The sequence below is a fragment of the Vanellus vanellus genome, assembly GCF_965231255.1.
Source record: "Vanellus vanellus genome assembly, chromosome: 2".
NCBI lineage: Eukaryota > Metazoa > Chordata > Aves > Charadriiformes > Charadriidae > Vanellus > Vanellus vanellus.
This window is the reverse complement of record NC_138906.1, coordinates 145,198,927-145,205,265: the sequence shown is the minus strand read 5'-3', so window position 1 is coordinate 145,205,265 and position 6,339 is coordinate 145,198,927.

Sequence of the window (6,339 nt, the reverse complement as noted above, 5' to 3'; positions counted from 1 at the left end):
GTAAGCATCATTTTGCATCACCTACAGCTCTTAAAGCACATACATAGGGGAAAAAAACCCACCACAACTAAATGTCTCAGCTAATGTAATAAAAGGTCTTGGTTTTCTTCCAGGTTATTTATTTGATTAATGGAAATATGTGTCCTTTAGTGGTATTTTTCACTGTATTCTTTTTCCTCTCCATTAAGTACTGAAGTCAGGCTACAACAAAACCCATACAGGTTTCTCCTAGAACTGGACTGAGAAGAGCAAGGACACTGTGTTTCCTCCTGCAAGGAACGAAGGCTGTGATTTCTTCTTTCAGCTGACCACATACAAGTGAAATGAGGGTTTTTTTCCTAAGCCAATAGGAACATCTTAGTGATAACAGCTAGAAGTCACAGTGATTGGTACAAGTCGGGTGCCCTGTTGAGGTTTGTGACGAACAGGATTTCCCAAATCTTTAGAAAAAGTGCTCAGTGGCTCTTAATGGAAAAATGGGAATTCTTTGCAGATGGTATGAAGTTGTGAATGCTGCAATATACTGAGCCAGCCCAAACTCCGAGCCACAGAAAGACACGAAGCCATATTAATCTGCACACAGGGCCTTCCCTTTCCCAAACAGGGTAGCAGGGATGAGGGACAGGCTCATCGGAGCAAGCAGATCAACTCGCAGCTTCATTGCTACAGCCAGAAACTCAGGCGAGCGGGCAGCGCCGGAGCCCGTGGCCTGCTCCAGCGGAGTTCCTGGGAGCAAAAACCAAACAACCTTTTCAAACAGCGGTCACCCTGTCTCACCCCGATGCCCTACACAAAGGGCAGTGGGAACAGGAGGGAATCCAGAAGAACCCTGCCCAGAGCTTCATCCCAAAGATCCTCTGGAGAGAGTAGTGCTCCCTTCAAACAGGGAAGGGACTTAGACAACAAATTGGTAGTCTGTGTGTTTGGTAGAAACCAAAATAGAAGTCTCTCGCTCTTGCTCTGCAAAGACTAGAGCTATCATTTAACGTTTTAATTAAAAGCCTCCTCAAAGCTACTCATTTGATTTTATTTTGCTTTGGTTGTTCTGTAGCAAGTTTGACAACACGGGCACTTTGCAGGCCTCTGTGTACGGCACATGTAATTAAACTCAACAGGAGTTACGAAGTCTTTAAACCTGAGCCAGGGTGGCTATAGCCAGTAGCCCAAAATTAGAAGCAACATTTGACAACCCAGGTCACGTTCTCTGTGTGTTTGTGTTATAGCATCACCTAGGGGCTGAACTGGGATTAATGCCTAATTGGCCTGGATGTTATAGAGGAACATACAGACTTGGATGCTTCCAAATGTCCGGGATCATTGTCACAGAGACTACGCTCAACCAAGCCCTGAACATTGTGATGAGAAAGTTCATCTGGTAGATTTACATGTATATATACATACACACAAGTGTTTTATGCATTTTTCAAGCAAGAACCGCCAAAACACTGAACTGGGGGGCACAGCAGTTGTAGAACATACTTTGGATAACGTCCATAGGAATGCTACTGCTGTAAATTCTCCTACTCCAAAAAAACATTAAATAAGCCATCCAGTTATTTAATGATCATCTGCAAACTGAGATCCATGAAAACTATGAAAATTAAACCCATGTGTATGCTTAGCATAGTCTGGCACTTACATGGTTGCTGATTATAGGAATTCGATGTTTACAATTCACATTCTTTCCCAGACTTACATTTTTTTTTTTTTTCTGAATGGAAGTTAAAACTCACTTGGTCTTACCGTAATACAAACTAGACTGTTGAGGGCAGCAGGACTGCTCCATTGTGAGGCACACCTGCAGCTGCAGCATCGATAGACGAGTGACCAGGCATACAGGTACCAGCCCAGGCATCTTGATAGGCATAAGACAGCAGTCTGGTTGTCCTTGTGCTTTCAGCCCAGTGCGTGAAGAGCTTGTGGCTCTCTGGTCCCACTTTCTTCAAATACCAACGTATGTTCTCAATTCCTGACCAGCCATGCAAAAAGCAAAAGCAAAGAAAGTAATGCGGGGGAGGAGGGTGTTTGTCCAAAACACATTTTTACCCAATTGTGAAACTGCACTGTTAGAGAACTACCTTAATTTGTTAAAGTAGGACCAGTCCTTGCCAGGGCTCCAGAGAACAAAACTATGTGGTGGCAACAAGTAGATAAGAAGGCAGAGCAGACCTCCAAGTGAAGGAGACGGAATATTGCAGGAGGTATTTTGAGCGTATGAGGCTTATAATCAGCTCAGGAACCTCTAGTTAAACCCAGTCCATGATTGTATAGTCCTTCGTGCTCCAGCATGGTCAGGTGGAGAAATACCAGTGGGAAAAGAGTGGCACAGCAGAGCAGTGCCTCGGCCTACGGGCATCTTATTAGCAAGTAGTTGAACATGGGCACTCAGACACCTGGAAAAGAGAGCAGTGTGCTCCTCTCCCTTTTCCAAGGGAAAAAAAGTAAGCCGAAGCAGCAGTTCCTCAAGCACACCATACAGGGGAAAACTGGTTTAGTCCTTCCAGGGTAAATTTCCATGCCACTAACAAAAACCGAATGAACTGCAGATATCAAAGTAGGCATTGACGCCAATACCTATTTGGATCAGTACCATGCCAGCTTTTGGCTCTAGCTTCCAGTCTGTGCCATATCACATTATCAAAATAGCGTGCAAGTTCTGCCACAGGACAACGGACCAGAAACGTAGCCTTCCAGATCACTCGACCCTACCCTGACACTGCTGATTACAGCTCCGTTCACAACAGCCACTACCAAGACACAAAATAAGGAGTGATCCTTCCAAAGTAGCAGAGCCCTGTGCTTATCAAGGAGCACGTTTTTTCAAGTGTTGCTTTTTACAGGAAGTTTCTTCCAACACTTCAGGTTTTTTTCCAGTATTTTTATCTACAACCTCAGAATTTATGGGCTCTCTATAAGTAAGTATTCAAAACGATGTCATCTTGAAGAAAAGCCCTTCCCAGCAAGGCAGAAAGTCCCAGCGCTCAATGGCTGTAGAGAGAAGGAACTGAGGAAACAAGGGAAAGCCGTGCTGCTTTACATACTAGACATCAGGCTAGTGCCAACAGCAGAGGAGCAACCAACAGCTCACAATTGGGTTTTAGTATAAAAACAGCTGGAAACCGCCATTGTGGAAACTATGGCAGCAGGGGAAACCAAAGGAAAGTGTTTCTGATACTCAGTGACACCTTAATACTGGCAGAAATTCACTTGCTAGTAGCCTGTCTTACAGTTCTTCCACAGGAAGTCTCATTTCTTTGAAGGTCTGTCATGAGACCATCTTGCAACTCAGCGCATTGGGTTTGTGTGGCAAGGTTTTGGTAGCGGGGGACTATAGGGGGAAGGCTTCTGTAAGAAGCTGCTAGAAGCTTCCCCTATGTCTGATGGAGCCAATGTCAGGCGGCTCCAAGACGGACCTGCTGCTGGCCAATGCCAAGCCCATCAGCATTGGCGGTGGCACATCTGTGACAATGTATTTAAGAAGGGGGAAAAAAACCCTACTGCAACTGTAGCTGGAGAGAGGAGTGAGAATATGTGAGAGAATCAACTCTGCAGACACCCAGGTCAGCGAAGGAAGAGGGGGAGGAAGTGGTCCAGGTGCCAGAACAGAGAATCCCCCACAGCCCATGGTGAAGACCATGGTGAGGCAGGCTGTCCCCCTGCATCCCATGGAGGTTAACAATGGAACGAATATCCACCTGCAGCGCGTGGAGGGCTCCCACACCAGAGCAGGTGGATACCTTAAGGAGGCTGTGATCCCATGCTGGAGCAGGCACCTGGCAGGACCTGTGGCCCTGTGGAGAAGAGCACCACGCTGGAGCAGGTTTTCTGGCAGGACTTGTGACCCCATGGGGGACCCACACTGGAGCAGTCTGCTCCTGAAGGACTGTTCCCCATGGAAAGGGCCCACACTGGAGCAGTTCATGAAGAACTGTAGCTCATGGGAAGGACTCACATCAGAGAAGTTCATGGAGGACTGTCTCCTGTGGGAGAGACCCCACGCTGGAGCAGGGGAAGAGTGTGAGGAAGAAGGAGCAGCAGAGACAACATGTAATAAACTGAGCACAAGCCCCCATCCCCCTGCACCACTCGGGGGCGGGGGGGGGGGGGGGGGGGGGGGGGGGGAGGAAATTTGGGAGTGAAATTGAGCCCAGGAAGAAGGAAGGGGTGAGGAGAAGGTGTTTTAAGAGTTGGTTGTCATTCTCATTATCCTACTCTGATTTTGATATGCAATAAATTGATTTTCCCCAAGTCAAGTCTGTTTTGCCCATGACGGTAACCGCTGAGTGATGTCCCTGTCCTTATCTTGACCCATGAGCCTTTCATTACATTTTTCTCTCCCCTGTCCAGCTGAGGGGAGTGGTAGGGCAGCTTTAGTGGGCACCAGGCAGCCAGCCAGGGTCAACCCACCACACTCAGCTCTCCCATCCAATAGAAAAACAAATCCAAAAGAATAATTAAGTTATGGACAAGACTGATCCTGTATACCACGGAAACTCCAGAAGGCATAATGTAACTGTTCATATTATCAGATCTGCTGCTCCAAAATAATAAATTACAGCAAGACCCTAGTGTGCACTGTAGGCTGCTTCGGAACTGCTGCATTTGTCAGCATGCAATTACATAGAATAAAATGTAAGAGCTTCTAAAGGCAGTATGTAATCATTTCCTAGGCCCTGCAGGTACAGACAAACACACATATTGGTGACATGGATTGATTTACTGAGTTATTGCAAAATACAGTACTTTGCAATCAATACAGAGCAAGTCTATTCAAAAACTATTAAATACATGGTAACATATGTGTCCTCTTGTGATAACAAAGTAAAAAATATTGAAGTTTTAACAGCTGGAACATCAAACGACAATCTTCACAGAAGAGTAACAAAAGCACTGGTTGAAATCATACTCCAAATATTTACTTAGATGGGGTGTATGATCTACGCAGCAACTTTAATACTGGAATCCAGTACTCAAGGCTAGCTCTGGTTCACGGTATACCTACATTTTAAAAATTTCCATTTTTATTTCACCCACTGCTTAAAAGTTCTTGCCACTACCCTCTGCTTACAGCATGCTGCCCTGAATCAGCCTCCCTTCAATGACTGACATTGATGGACAGCCTCTGGAGGGCCAGTTCAGATCTCTCCATAGCAGCAGGGGAGATCACTAGAGGACAGAGAAAGGAAAGAACATCAGAAGCAGGAGAGTAGGAATGAGAGGCTGCGGCAGAATAAGTAGTTAAAAACAGGACAGCGCATCCATGACTGCTACAAAACACTGTTCAAGCAGCAGAATTCATACATGGATGCTTGTTGCTAAACAGCTCAGTGATTTGTCATTGCAGGTGTTACGCACATACAGAATTCAGCAATAGCACAGGAAATGATAAAATTGGGATCACTAATTTCACAGCAGTGATCAATAGCACCTTTCCAATGCCTGCCAGTGCAAAGCTCACATCCAAAGATGATGGGGTTGAAAATACAGTTGTCAGTCAGCAGAGAACTTGTGAGAACACATGTGAATTCCAGCCAGAGCTGCTGACAGAGGACACAAAGTGCCATTTTCCAAGCAGCACTTAAATAGTTCCTCTGCCTAGCCATCTTTCAAAGTAGTGAAAAAAAAACCCAAACACCCAAAACAAAACAAAAACCAAACACAAAAAAAAGTAAGTAAAAAGACTTAATGGGAATTATTTTCAAAGGCGTTGTCAAACAACATTTCTTCAAGGCCAAGCTGTTGTAATAGTACACATAAGACAGCTTCCAACAAGATGACACTTCATATTTGCCTTTCCAATATTTTTAGGGTGCAATTCGGCAGTGTGAGCACCAGGTCTGCATTTACAAAATGTGTGCTTGTCCCCACAGGCAAGTAGATACTGTACTTCAGCATCTGCTTATACATGTAAGCTTTGTATACATAGCTGGTATGTATACACCTAGCAGGTACAAAACAGGCTCTCACCTTTGACAATGACAGTACTTAAAATATCTAAACCATTAGATTTCCAACCTCTTGCTTTGGTATTGAATTGATAGAAAATTTACAATGCCATTCTTCAGTCTTCCACAGACTGAGTTATTAACCAAGAAAATAAAAAAGTAACAAGTCTGAGTATCCAAAGAAATCTACAAATACATTCATCAATATGTAGTACATTATGAATAAGGAGACAATACATAGAATTGCTATAGTATGAAAAAAAAAAAACCAAAAAAACAAAAACAAGTAGCTGTAGGAGAGTCTGAAAGTCTTCCTAACATTTTTTCTCATGTAACATTTAATGTTGCTGTAGCAATGATGATATAGAGGCTCCTACTATGTTATTCCCAAGTT